Source organism: Sarcophilus harrisii, chromosome 2 (assembly GCF_902635505.1).
Source record: "Sarcophilus harrisii chromosome 2, mSarHar1.11, whole genome shotgun sequence".
In the NCBI taxonomy this organism is placed as follows: Eukaryota; Metazoa; Chordata; class Mammalia; order Dasyuromorphia; family Dasyuridae; genus Sarcophilus; species Sarcophilus harrisii.
In genome coordinates this window covers 323,453,337-323,468,244 of record NC_045427.1, presented here as the reverse complement: position 1 = coordinate 323,468,244, position 14,908 = coordinate 323,453,337, and the positions used below count along the sequence as shown (strand labels likewise).

General features: G+C 34.6%; 1 protein-coding gene across 5 annotated transcripts in view; it reads right to left on the bottom strand.

Annotated features, from left to right (window-relative positions):
- Nucleotides 1-14,908, bottom strand: part of FUT8 (fucosyltransferase 8) — a 394,186-nt gene that overhangs the window by 353,950 nt on the left and 25,328 nt on the right. Inside the window, exons 1-3 of one of the 5 annotated variants that reach the window (XM_031952731.1) lie at nucleotides 7,194-7,289; nucleotides 5,566-5,632; nucleotides 5,115-5,142 (exon numbers count right to left, since the gene is read on the bottom strand). The exons of 2 other annotated variants lie outside the window; for them this stretch is intronic. The gene's annotated coding sequence lies outside the window, so the exon portion shown is untranslated. Of the gene's footprint in view, nucleotides 1-5,114; nucleotides 5,143-5,565; nucleotides 6,468-7,193; nucleotides 7,290-14,908 lie in introns of those variants that run through there. 2 more of the 5 variants (XM_031952737.1, XM_031952734.1) reach the window with 2 other exon arrangements.

Sequence of the window (14,908 nt, the reverse complement as noted above, 5' to 3'; positions counted from 1 at the left end):
CTCCAATTGAAAAATGGTCAAAGGATATGAACAGACAATTCTCAGATGAAGAAATTGAAACTATTTCTAGTCATATAAAAAGATGCTCCAAGTCATTATTAATCAGAGAAATGCAAATTAAGACAACTCTAAGATACCACTACACACCTGTCAGATTGGCTAAGATGACAGGAAAAAATAATGATGATTGTTGGAGGGATGTGGGAAAACTGGGACATTGATTCATTGTTGGTGGAGTTGTGAACAATCCAACCATTTTGGAGAGTAGTTTGGAACTCTGCTCAAAAAGTTATCAAACTGTGCATACCCTTTTAATCCAACAGTGTTACTACTGGGATTATATCCCAAAGAGATTATAAAGAAGGAAAGGGACCTGTATGTGCACGAATGTTTGTGGCAGCCCTTTTGTAGTGGCTAGAAACTGGAAACTGAATGGATGTCCATCAGTTGGAGAATGGCTGAATAAATTGTGGTATATGAAAATTATGGAATATTACTGTTCTGTAAGAAATGACCAACAGGATGATTTCAGAAAGGCCTGGAGAGACTTACACGAACTGATGCTAAGTGAAATGAGCAGGACCAGGAGATCATTATATACTTCAACAACAATACTAGATGATGACCAGTCCTGATGGATCAAGCCATCCTCAGCAACGAGATCAACCAAATCATTTCTAATGGAGCAGTAATGAACTGAACTAGCTATACCCAGAAAAAGAACTCTGGGAGATGACTAAAAACCATTACATTGAATTCCCAGTCCCTATATTTATGCACACCTGCATCTTTGATTTCCTTCACAAGCTAATTGTACAATAATTCAGAGTCTGATTCTTTTTGTACAGCAAAATAATGTTTTGGTCATGTATACTTATTGTGTATCTAAGTTATATTTTAATATATTTAACATCTACTGGTCATCCTGCCATTTAGGGAGGGTGGGGGTAAGAGGTGAAAAATTGGAACAAGAGGTTTGGCAATTGTTAATGCTGTAAAGTTACCCATGTATATATCCTGTAAATTAAAGGCTATTAAATAAAAATAAATAAATAAATAAATTGTCAACTTATGTGATGGCCGTGTTAGCACCCAGGATATTTTAGAATCAGTCAGAGTCAGGATAAGCAAAAGTTCTTGATCTTTATTCTTTGTGGACGGCCACACAAAGTGAGAGGAATGGCTACCTGAATCAGGCCAGGAGTCATGTTGGCTTTCTTACTCCACCTCTTTTTTCCCCTCCTCCTCACCTCCCTATACACCAACAGATCCAGCCACACAGAATGGTGGGACAGGCCATTTTCTAACTAAATGCTAATAGAGTATTGTCCATTTGATAATTAGCCTTAAGTGCTTGGATTTCAGTGCATCTGCTCAGTTTCAGCCCATTACAAATTTACATTCTTAAAGAGTTGTCTAGCACACTAAGAAGCAAGATCCCCCTGCCAGTTTTTGCCAGTCTGGAAAATTTGAGAATCTAGGTCATTTTGGATCCAAAGCTAGCACTCAAAGCAAACCTGTTCCTCTAAGCCTGTCTCTCTTGTTATTTTGCCTAAATAAATGTCCTTAATGACAGCAGCCAAATGTGTGAGACCTAATTTTTAAAAGCCAGTATCTGATGAACTGTAAAAATTTTAGTGTGAGCACAATACTAAGACCCTTGTAGAAATGTAGATTATTTATCTTGAAAGCAGTCACATTTTAATCTATTATCAATAACTGACACTTCAGACCTTTTCAGTAAAGTTGGTTTTAACCAGAAGAAAACAATGGTACTAACACCTAGACTTACTGAGAAAGGAACCAGCAAAATACAAACTTTGTCAATACTGCCAAAGCTACTGCTTATAAGAGACATATCAGAATATCAAATATTATTGCCTTCAAACAAATCCAATTTGTATGTATGTATGAAAGCCAATATAAACTAAGATAACTTCTTTAATTTATAGTTATTGTTGATGGGTCTCTGAGAAGGCAATTGATTCATCCATAGTCACACAGCACATATCAAGAACATGAAATGAACCCAAGGTCTTCTGACACCAAGATTGAATTTCATCTTCTATAGACACACTCTCTCTCAGAATTTACTATATATACACAAAAGGTTACAAACATATACATTAGATTGAGGTATAAACTATTACACTAAAATTGTTACATATCACGTTACTTAAATATGTATCTGTTTCACACTTGTAGTCAATTACATTCTGACACTGTCCCATACACCATTCTCATTCACTATTTAACATGGAAAGTCTTAAACTTGTTGCACTTTTCCTTCAAGAATTTCTATTATGGAAAGTATAATATCTTGAAAAATGATTTCTAATAAAAAAAATCCAAATAAAGGTAGCCTACAGATCTAAAACTATCTTATAAAACAGCAGTCATCAAAACCATTTGGTACTAGCTAAGAAATAGAGTAGTTAATCAGTGGAATAGGTTAGGTTCACAGGACTAAATAGTCAGTGACTATAACAATCTAGTATTTGACAAACCTGAAGACCTCAGCTTTTGGGATAAGAATTCACTATCTGACAAAAACACCTGAGAAAATTTGAAACTAGTATGGCAAAAAGTAGGCACAAGGTCAAAATGGGTTCATGATCTACACATAATTATATTATAAATAAATTAGAAGAAATAGAATAGTTTAGCTCTCAGATCTATGGAGGAGAAAGAATCAAAGAGATCTTAAAATAGGGAAAGGGACCCACATATGCAAAAATGTTTGTGGCAGCCCTTTTTGTAGTGACAAGAAACTGGAAACTGAGTGGATGCCCATCAATTGGAGAATGGCTGAATAAGTTATAGCATATGAATGTTATGGTATATTACTGATCTGTAAGAAATGACCAGCAGGATGATTTCAGAGAAGCTTAGAGAGACTTACATAACTAATGCTAAATGAAATGAGCAGAACCAGATTATTGTACATAACAATATCAATATTATACAACGATCAATTCTGATGAACATGACTCTTTCCAAAAATGCAATGATTCAAACCAGTTCCAATTGTTCAGTAATGAAGAGAGCCATCTACAACCAGAGAGAGGATTGTGGGAACTAAGTATGAACCACAACATAGCATTTTCACTCATTCTGTTGTTGTTTCATTTTGTTTTCTTTCCCATTTTTTTTTTCCTTCTTGATCAGATTTTTCTTGTGCAGCAAGATAATTGCATAAGTATGCATACATATACTGGATTTAACATGTACTGACTATCAGACATCTGGGGAGGAGCTGGATGGAAGGATGGAATAATTTGGAAGAGAAAACTTGGCAAGGGTCAATGTTGAAAAATTACCTATGCATATGTTTTGTAAATTAAAAGTTTTAATAAAAAATAAATAAATTTGGGGGGGGAAAGAAAAATGAGGTTTCAAAATTCATTTATTGAATATGTGGGATAAAAGTGAGAAGTTAAGGATGACATAGGTTACAAATCTGGGTAACAAAGTTTGGTAATAAGCATCAAGTAATATCAATAAGTAAGATCCAACCATGTGCTAGGAATTGTGCAAAGTGTAGAATATGAACAGTGAGATTCAGAAGACAAGCAATCCAATTTGGGTATATTTCAGATCCCTGACCAGATATCCCAATGAAACAGAGACCAGAAACAAAGTACCATCAGTGAAAAGGGGTCACTATAGAATTGATTCTTTCTTAAGTATCAGAAAGACTAAATAGTTAATAGAAAGTCTGAGTAACAAATAGTGGATAAAAACTGGCCCCATATTATAAGAATATATTTGACTGCTTCTTAGATCAGCTAGAATTACTAAAATGTATTTTCCTGAAGAAACAGATGTTTTTCAAATATATAGCCATTCCTCCTCATTTCATACTATAGAAATATACACAAAACTAAATCTTTCAAGTAACATTAACCCTTTCAGATTCTCAGCTCCTCCTGGGGAAGGCATAACCCCCTAGATAAGATATCTTTCCAGGATGCCAGAGCCTTTGATTCAATTAGAAATCCTGGTCAAAAAGCACCCTTTTGAAGTGTTGTTAATTCCAATAGAAGATTGGGCTGTCCCAGCCCCCACTGGGTCTGACCTGCTCAGGTTGTCCCAGTCCCCACTAAGACCAAAGCTTCCTTCACTGAAGGTCTTTGGCAGATGGACCCATATAGCTCACTCAGCAATCAGGACCCTTTTGTCCACTGAGAACTGCATTCTCTTAGTGTAAAACTCCATTTTCCAATAGATCTGCCACTATAGAAATCAGTCTCTTGGTAAACTGATTTCTACCCAACAAGTTTTCATTTTGCAACTAATAATTCGGGAATGAGTGAGTTCTTTCACTCCTAAAACCCGCGGCTGATTTAAAGGGGATTCTTAGCAATTCTTGTATTGCCACTAACCTCTAGACCACTCAAAAAACATCATATTGACTGAATACCATCACAAGGTAGCAGGAAGTTAAAGAAGATGCTACTTGAGTTGCATCCTAAGGGAAGAAAGGGAATCTATGAGGTCAGGTTCAGGAAAATTAGTAGACCAGGTTGATTGGAATACAGTAAGGAAAGAAGAATGAGTAATATGAATAGTACATTCCAGATATCAGCAACAGCCAGTACAAAAAAACAGAGACCAAATATGGGAATGTCATAAATGAGAAACCAAGAAAACACCAAGTTTATCTAGACTACAGAGGGAAGGAAGGGGTAATTAATATCCAATGAGGCTGGAAAGTTGGAGCCATGTTGTATAGGATTTTAAAAACAAAACAGGAGGGATATACATTTTATTTAGGATCAATAGGAAGCTACTGGAGTTTGCCAAGTAAAGGAATAACATGGCACAGGAATATGCACAGGAAAATTACTGGCAAGAGTACATGGGATGGACAAAGTGGAGAGGAGACTTGAAGCACAGAGAATAACTTTAGGACATTGTTGCAATAATCAAGGACCTAAAATAAGATGGTAGCTATATGAATTGAGAGAAGACACCATTTGGGAGAGATACTGAAAAGGCAGAAATGCTAAGAGATGTCATTTATTTTGGATATTTAGATATTTTGGAATTTTGCCATACTTAGCTGTATGTAGAAATGAGAAAGTAAAGATCCAAAATGACAAACTTGACACCTTTTGATTCTTTGGTAGAGATGACAGTCTGAAAAAAAGGGAGCAAATAAAAATAAAATATATAGTACCTGTGTAGATGAAGAAAAGTCCTCACTTAAGGACCAAACTAAAAAAGTTACAAAAAAGAGAGTTTATTATATAGGCACAATCAGATATTGCAAGGTCTTAATAAGACTGTACCTCTGAGCAACTTGTCTGAACTATTTTTGCTCTCTGCAATGGCAACTACTGGGTTAAGAATGTTCATGTACCTCAATATTTGAAATCATTAAGATTTTCTTATTCTCTCACATCTTAATCTCACACCTTAATAATAATACTCTACTATTAGAAAGCTCCTTCTTAGATATCTGTTTAATCATACAACTTTCTGCAATATTATGTAAGTGTTACTCCTCATTCTAAGGCCCAGGTTAAGAAGTCAAAACCATATCCGGAAATCAAAATTTACCTGCAAGCCAATACATGGTGAAGTCTTAGAATTCTTCTGCTGTTTTCATTCCAGATTTGCCCATGTTCTATAAGAAAATGACCACTTTATAGTAGAAATTTGCCCAAAAGCTACATTTACATATGTATTGAAGTGCCCCAAAACCCTACAATCACCATTAAACAAAGGACACAAAAAAGCAAAATATTTCAGTAACTTTAATTTCACAAACTGGCCAAACACTTCAACAATTCACACTAATATTTATTGATTATAAAAGAACAAAGAAACAACAAACTAAGAATTTAAAAAATCGAGTCTCTATAAGAGAGACTAAGCTGAGACTGGAAAGCAGAGATACAAGAGGATGGGAGAAATTTTTAGTCACAGAAAATCTGTCAAAAACAAGAGCCAAAATGCCAGGTTCAGGACAATTAGTAGTCCAGGTTGCCTGGAACACAGAAAGGAAAGAAGAGTGATTAACATAGAATAAAATCTACAAAGGTAAATTGGCAGCAGGATACAGAAGGCTTTCATAGATGCAATAGGGTATTACTGAATTTCTTTCTTCAGTACTTTTGTAAAGATATTTTCAGATATCTAGCTCCCTACATTTGTTCATCAGCCTTCAGAGCAATGGGATGGTACTCTGAAGAGGCAGGATTATGACAATGAAAGTGAACTCTGTATGACCTGAGTGAGCCCTGTAACAAATCCAAATGGTCTCACATCCTCTCAGAGCAAGATAAGCTTTCTTGGGGGAAGTTACAACCCCAGGCAAAATTTCACATTTACTTGAGCCTTCCCTTAGAATCATATATAAAATGGATCTCCAAAAAATGACCTTTTGAAATCTCCCTTGAGAATATGTCCACAAAGAGAATCCCTCTTGTTGTTTCTTTAACAATAAAGTTTTTTTTTTTTTTTTTTTTTTTTTAACCATAGCCTTTGGGTTTAAAGCTAATTCATTGGCTCAGAACTCAGGTCTTGGGAGATAAGGAACTGCACCCATTCCTGCCTAACCTCTTCATCAGTACCCTCAACCTTCCTCAATGATGGGCCTAGGAGTAAGAGGACTTTAGAAGTAGTGGGAATTGAAAAACAGGAGTAAACCTGAAACAGCATGGAATGGATTTGGTATCTTGTCAAGAGCCGAGTTCAAAATCTGCCTTACTAGTTGTGTGACCCTCAGCAAGTCACTGAACTTTTTTAGCCTCACTTTACTAATCTATAAAATGGGGTTAATAGCAACCTACCATACACAGAATTGTTGTAAGGATCAAATGAAGTAATAATTGTAAAGTATTTTTCACATCTTAATTGCTACATAAATTCTAGGTTCTACTGTTATTATCACCACCTGTTAGAATCCTAGTGTTAACTTGAAACAAGGTGATAACTCAAGGGAGAATCCTAGTGTTAACTCAATGGAATTGATACAATGCTTATTGGTTCACACCTTAGAGCAAATCCTTACAAAGTGATAAGTTAGTTGCCTAATTTATCATGGTACTTAGCAAATCCTCTAGCTCATTAATGTATTTAAGTACTCATTGGAGTTCACACTTTTGGGAGATTCACAAGTTAGTATTCAGTAAGAGATTCACAAGTCAGAAACCCATAATCCCACTCTCGGAGGAGGAGTCAACCTTTTACACCGGGCATAAAAAGAGCTTCAGTGAGCCAGTCGGTTAGTTCAGCAGAAGTCCTATCTTGGAGGCAAGACAGATTCATTCCATCTTTGTGCTGGCTGGAGGCTGAAGGGAGCAGAGGCAAAGGACTAGTAGTAAGAGCTCTTGGAACCAAGGAGAGAGAAGGCCTCCAGAAAACTAGCCAATGCTTGCCATCTAGGGGAGGGGGTGGAGGGTGGGAGGGAAAAATCGGAACATTAGTGAGTGCAAGGGATAATGTTGTAAAAAAAAAAAATTACCCTGGCATGGATTCTGTCATTAACAAGTTACTATAATAAAAAAAAAAAAAAATCTCCTCCAGGTAAACCAATTTGAGGATCAAGCCAGTAATATATGAAACCATTTAAAATTTGTTTCTCTAATACATATTTTTATCTTCGTTCATAGTTTAATGTCATTGTTTACAATGAAAAATAATGAGATGTAAATTATGATTCATTCTACCCAAAATAATCAAGCAATATTAAAGGGTCTTAATTACATATATAGTATCTATAAACCTGTCATATGTATTTTCCTCATACCATGATTTGCAAAGATTTGCATATATATACTCTTAGTTTTTATCTTGAAAAATTTGTCTGTCTAATGTGTGTTTTTTTTTTCATTTTGAGAAATACTGAAATAAAGCCAACATTCTTTAATTGAAAATTTTCAAAAAAAAAAAAAAAGAAAAAGAAAAAGAAAATTAGCAAAGACCCAAGTGAAGGAGATAAGATTTTGGAAGAGACAATAAAAGACTATACTTTAATTCCTGGCTGCATTTGGGGTGATTATTGATCTGAACTGATACTAGGGCTAACTCCCCAAGAAACCTGCTCCCAGAGAGAACAAGTATATAAAAAAGAAGAGAACACCACAACCATCACCAGCATTATCACCATCATCTGTGACAAAATGGCAGTGTCTTGATTCCTGAGCCTGAAGGAAGTCTTCATTGTAGCCAACATTCCCTTTATAACCTTGCAGGCAGAAAGCTCTGCAATTTAAACAATGGAGAGAAATGATCCCAGAGTCACCTGAAGATACATAAAAGAGAGGATTTTCCATTTTGGGGAGGGAGAGGAATCATGGCATCTTTTGTCTAGTGAAGGCACCTTTTGTCCTGGCAAAAGGAAACTATATTGAAATTTGGTTTTAAAATTATTTTTAAAAGAAGGTTCATGGATCACAGGTCAAGAACAATCTACACTATAATGGAATGAGAACAGGTTTTGAAATCAAAAGATTTACAAGTTAGAAATTTGCTATTTAATAGCTGAATGACCTTTTATGAAAGTCACTTAACCTCTCTTAGACTTGGCACAACCTACCTCATTTGGTCACTGTAAAAAAATTGCTTTATATTATAAATATATATATATATATATATATATGTATATATATATATATATACACACACACACATATATATACATATATATATAAAACAATTTAAATTAAAATAATTTATTATCTTGAAGCCTGTTTTCTCATCTTAAAGCAATTACTATTTTTATTCTTAATTTCAGCCAAAACCCAAACAAAATAGAATTCAAATTATGTCTTTATTAAATAAGAATACCATTTTTAATAATAGCAGAAATAAACAGATCAAGCAAGACATTTGTTCCTAGTTCCTACCCTCAAGAATTACATCCATGAGGAAAGACAATGAATAAAAAAGGAACTGAAAAGGAAGTTTCCTTCCCAAGGTCAAGAAAGAGTTTGGGGAGTCAGGGACCAAAGCAAAGCAAAGTGTTTCCTCTAATCGAGACATTAATTAATTGCACCTGCAAGAGATAACAGCAAAAACCAGGGAGTCATGAAAGGAACCAGTTTTGGAATAAATAATCAATAAACATTTATTAAGCACCTACTATGTAGCAGGCATGATATCTCACACACAAGTTTGAGATTTCGGTCCTACAAATATTCTTAATCCCATTTTATAGATAAAGAAAAAAGGTTCATGGAGATGATGATTTGATCACTCAACTTGTAAGGGATAGAGGTAGGATTCAAACCCGAATGTTTCCAGATTCCGAGGCAAATTCTCTATAATGCCACTCTCCATGATGGGGGAAAAATTGTTCTATTTACTAAAAGCATTCAAGGCTGTGATAAAACTAAAATAAAGAGTTTTGAAATACTGTATAGTAAGCCATTATCCTACTCCTCCAAGAAGTCAATTTTTAAAAAATATATGTAGTACCTTGTACAATGTCATATACAAATATGCATACATGAGTAGGCCATAACTAGGCATATTATCTATAAGGAAAAAGTTATTTCAATAATAAATTGTCTTTTTAGTTATGCCTCACTTTTCTGTAAGTTATTTTGTGTTTTGCTTTGTAGGCAAGCTGTACCCAATAACAAGTTTAATAGCATTTTAATTTCCTAAGAATAGTGAAAATGTCAAAGTTTATATTTCACATTAAGAAGTCAACTTCACTCACCGATTTCACACATACAATAAAATCTATGGGCAAATATTGAGCAAAAAGCATTACTTAAACTAACAATTCCTCTTCTGAAAAGTAAGCACAAAATTCATTCATGAATTTGCTAATTGCTCTTCTTTGCTACCTATACCCTAATAGAGTGTTACTTAAATGTTTACCAGGGTTAGTCTCTGACATATACAGACTAGTGAGTCCTGCACAGATCACTTAACCTCTCGATCCTAAAGATAATTTTCCTAAGACTAGATGAAGTGCCACCCCAACATTTAAACTAACTTAGTCATGCAGGCTATGATGAAATAGCAGTTTTCCTTTTGGGCCCCAGGGTAAGTTATCTAAGCTTCCAGGCAAGGGTTAGTTTAATAAGGTACCATAAATACCTGATAAAAGAAAAAAATTGGTATGAAGAAAGAGCCAAAAAATTTTATACAGATTTTCCAGATTGCAGAGGACAGTCTGCCCCTAACTTCCATGATGTGGAAGGAATAACTGTATAATGAGAAGCAGGGCAACCTAATAGATAGGGTTCATCCTTGGGAATCTGGAAAACCTGTGTTCAAATCCTACCTCCAACATTACCTCTATGACCTAAGCAAAGGTATCTCTAGCAATAAGAGATTACTCTCTCATCAGTAAAATGAGGAAGGTGGAATTGTCTTTAAAGGTCCTTTCCAGCTGTAAATCTATAATGCTATGAAGATGCCTCCTTCTATTAGAACAGAAGCTCACTGAAGACAGGAGGGGAGGGAAAGGAGGAAAGGAAGGAAGAAGGGGAGGGAGAGGAAAAGAGGGGTAGGGGGAGAGAGGAGGAGAAGGGAAATCTGTGGCCCTGTTAAAAAATGCCTCCCAGCAGTAAGAGTTTGTAAGACTCCTCGTCTCACTTTATTTACACAATAGCTAATAATTTATTATGGTTGAAACTACCCTTATTCTGAAAAGTATCCTACTCTAGGGACAAGGTAGAGATGGCTAAGAACTCATGCTTTCTATTCTAACAAATGGCTGATCTGTTTCTGGAAAGGAGAAGGGATCTACCAAATTGGAGAAGAAATTTGAGTTGAAAAAGGTAATGTTGGTAATCTTGGAATTTCTGGATTCCTATTCCATTTACATATGTAAACACTTAAGTATGAATTGATTATCCATAATAAATTCTTCATTCTTAGCTGCTTAATATTTTGATTTCACCTGACGTTCTCAGACTTTTTTTGTTGGCTTTTTGTTATCTTGTCTTCTTGGAAGAGATTTTATAATTAGGTAAGCAAAATATAATTATGTAACTAAATCATATGAGGAGGTAAGAGCCACAAAGAATAAATTTATCAATATTTACTGAGAGCCTAACTGCTAGATACAAGAGGCAAAAAACTAAAGAATTACAGAATACAATGTATCCCATTGTATTTGTTTATAGATTATTACTACTGTTCCTCTTTATTAGTGCAAGTAATCAAAAACTGTCCATATATTAAATCTCTACTGTGTTAGAAATCCATGTTTACAAAGTGATTTATAGTTTAAAAACAAGACACCTATTACAATATATCTCAAGTCTCCCAACTATTGAAATCACTGCTATTCTCATTATATTACGTTGCCTTAATGGCAGATCCAGAAGCTTATGTGTAAAAGAATCATTAAATAATTAATGGAAATGCTTGCTAAAAATTTCAGTAACTTCTGTAGGAAGTTCCTGTGAAACTTATTCAACATTATGTGTGAATATGTATATATAATAAGGGAGGCCCAGAACTGAACAGGGCAAAAAACTGAATAAAGTATTTCCAAGAAATTCCTAAAAACTTTTACTAACCTTCAAAGCTTCCCATAGTGGCTGCAAAATATGAAACTCCAATTCCTCCAGAGAACTACAGATGATCACATAGAAGGTAACAGAATGGTGAATGTAAGCAGGAAGCAAAGCATAACTAGAAAGAAACTCCAAGTAAAAGGAGTCAAGGATGTCATCAAAGAATTATATGTCCAAAAAAGAAGATGGGCTGGTCAAGTGGGACATGTGAGGATTTACAGAGATAGTGTTCCACTAGTATCTAGGCCATGGTAGGGCATGAAGGCCTTTTGTGGAGATAGGAGGTACACAGGTGTTAAGTCAATCAAAACAATAAAATTCTTTACGTATCTACTATTTTAAGCATCTACTATGGGAGATGCTATATACAGAATAAATGGAGTTTAAACAAGAATTACATCAGACTTTTTCAATATACTGATCAATTGGTTTGGCTATCCCTTCTTATTTTTCTTTTCTACTGTTTCAAAAAATAGTATTTATTATATAGGATCAGTCTGTGGGAGAGAAAGGATATGGAGGAAAAACTGATGATGTAAAAAAACAGGATAACAATATATATTTTAAAAAATACAATATAGAGGACACAAGAACATAAAAAAGAAATAATAACAATTCCTAAGCAGTTCCACATCATAAACTAAAGGTTAGTTTAAAAGAGAGAAAGTAACTGACATGCTGACAAAACCTCAATTACTCTACTATCACTACAATAAAATCACTCTGAGCTGGCCTTAAGCTTTGCCCCCTAAACCATCTCTCCTTTCCCCATTCCTTTCTATTTCTATATCTTTTAAGAAATTGTTGCTGAATGGCAGAGAGGATCATTCATTCATAGTATAATTTGGTTCATAGTATAATTATAGATATTTAGCTAGAGGGAGTCTAGATGTGATCTCGTCCAACCTCTTCAATTTACAGATGAAGAAACCAAGGTCCAAGGTGGGTAAGCAACCTCTCCAAATTCATAAAGAGCAGTGATGGCAGGTGAGAGTTGAATCCAAGTCAAGTGCTCTAATTCAAGATCCAGGGCTTTTTCCACTGTTTCCTACTATCTTCTTTCTTAATGGTGTTTCCACAAAACTTCTATGTCAGCTTCCAATTTCTTTGACACACATAATTATATATTTCCAAACCCACTATATATGAGCTAGAATTTAAAGTATATGAAACAAGGTTAAGAACTGTTTTTTGTTATTGCTATCTTAAAATTAGATTTCCATCACACAAATTCTTTCAGTTTATTCTGTTTAAACTAGCATTTCAAATAGTATTACCATGATTGAAAATTACTAACAATATTTTTAAAAGTCTGTTCAAAGTTATGGTATATGATTGTTATGGAATATTACTGTTCCACAGGAAATAATCAGCAGGATGATTTCAATGAGGCCTGAGGAGACCTACATGAACTGATGCTAAGTGAAGTGAGTAAAACCAAGAGATCAGCAAGATTATATATGATTAATTCTGATGGATGTGGCTCTAGTCAACAAGGAGGTGATTCAGACCAGTTCCAAAGGTCTTGTGATGAAGAAAGACATTTGCACCCAGAGAAAAGACAGTGGGAACTGAATGTGGACCGCAAAATAGTATTTTCACTCTTTTTGTTGTTGTTTGCTTGCATTTTGTTTTCTTTCTCATTTTTTTTTCTTTTTGATCTGAATTTTCTGGAGCAGAATGATATTTGTGGAAATATGTTTAGAGGAATTGCACATGTTCAACATATATTGGATCATTTGCCAATAGAGGGAAAGGATGGGGCAAGGGAGAGAAAAAATTAGAATGCAGGGTTTTGTAGGGGTGAATGTCAAAATCTATCCATGCATATATTTTGAAAATAAAAAGCTTTAATAAAAAAATAATGTTCATTTTGCTTTGGTCTCAGTCCAATTTTGCAAATTTATTATATTATTTTAGTATCTCACACCCATAAAATAGAAGTGACTGGTAATAGCACACTACACTCTACAAACTAGGGTTCCAATTAATTTCATTAGGCTGCATTGTAGGAAGCAGTCAATTAACCATAATCTCTCTCAAATCTAAATTGCACATCAAATTCTAACGGAACCCATAAGGTAACAATCTTACTCGCACTCTACCTTTTTCTTTTTGCCATCTGTAAGTTTTCTCTCTCCCTCATATTTTCATGGAGTCATTAAAATGAATGGACAGCATCAACATGGTTACTTAATATTCAAGCTAAGAGGTCATCTTCAGCAATGAGATGAACCAAATCAGTTCCAATAGAGCAGTAATGAATTGAACCAGCTACACCCAGCGAAAGAATTCTGGGAGATGACTATGAACCACTACATAGAATTCCCAAATCCCTCTATTTTTGTCCACCTGCATTTTTTATTTCCTTCACAGGCTAATTGTACACTATTTCAAAGTCTGATTCTTTTTGTACAGCAAAATAATTGTTTGGACACGTATATTTATATTGTATTTAATTTATACTTTAACATATTTAACATGTATTGGTCAACCTGCTATCTGTAAAATTACCCATGCATATAACTTGTAAATAAAAAGCTATAAAAATAAGTAAAAAAAATTAACCTCATTTCAGAATAACATTTTGAGATTTAAAGCTTGGTTTGTAATTATAAAGATGTACAAAGTAAATTCAGAGTTTCTACCAAAAAGGAAAAAGAAAAGGAAGAGGGGATGAGGGGGAAGAACAGAAGAAAACATTTAGAACATTAATGCCAAAATAAGAAGAAATGGTCTACGTCCTGTCATATTAGCCTTGATTAGATTTCAGAATTTATAAAAGCACAAAACTCCAGTTTTCATCCATCTGTGTCTTTTAACTGGAAGCTTCTGCCTACTCATTTCTGCTTACTATCTTCCCTGGTTTCCTTCAAAATTCAGTTCAAATCCTACCTTATAGAAGAGGCCTTTTCTGGTCTCTCAACAACCCATTAGGAAAGAAACTCCCTCACCCACCAGTACTTTCCCTCTCACATTAACTTTAATACTTTTAATTTTTGTATCTACATAATTATGTGGTCTCCTCCATTAGAATGCAAGTCCCTAGAGGGGAAGGACCAGAGTTTTTAACACAGTTCCTGGCACAATACTTGCTTACTGACAATTACAATTTTATCTCCCTATATTTTAAGGGAACAAAAGGTACACTTAAATGAAATAATAAATATGCAGAATTTTGAAACATCTACACTACAAAAATGTAAGATATCATACTATTATTATATCTTCCATAATCTAATTGGCCTGTAACAACCCACTCCCACAGATCTGACCCACCACTTATATCCTGCATAAAAAGTACTAGATTGGGGGTTAGAAAACTTGATTTCAAATCTTGGGACTTTATAATTCATGTCTATAGTCTTTGGCAAGTCTCTTTACATCTATGCACCTCAGTTTCCCCACTTCCAAAA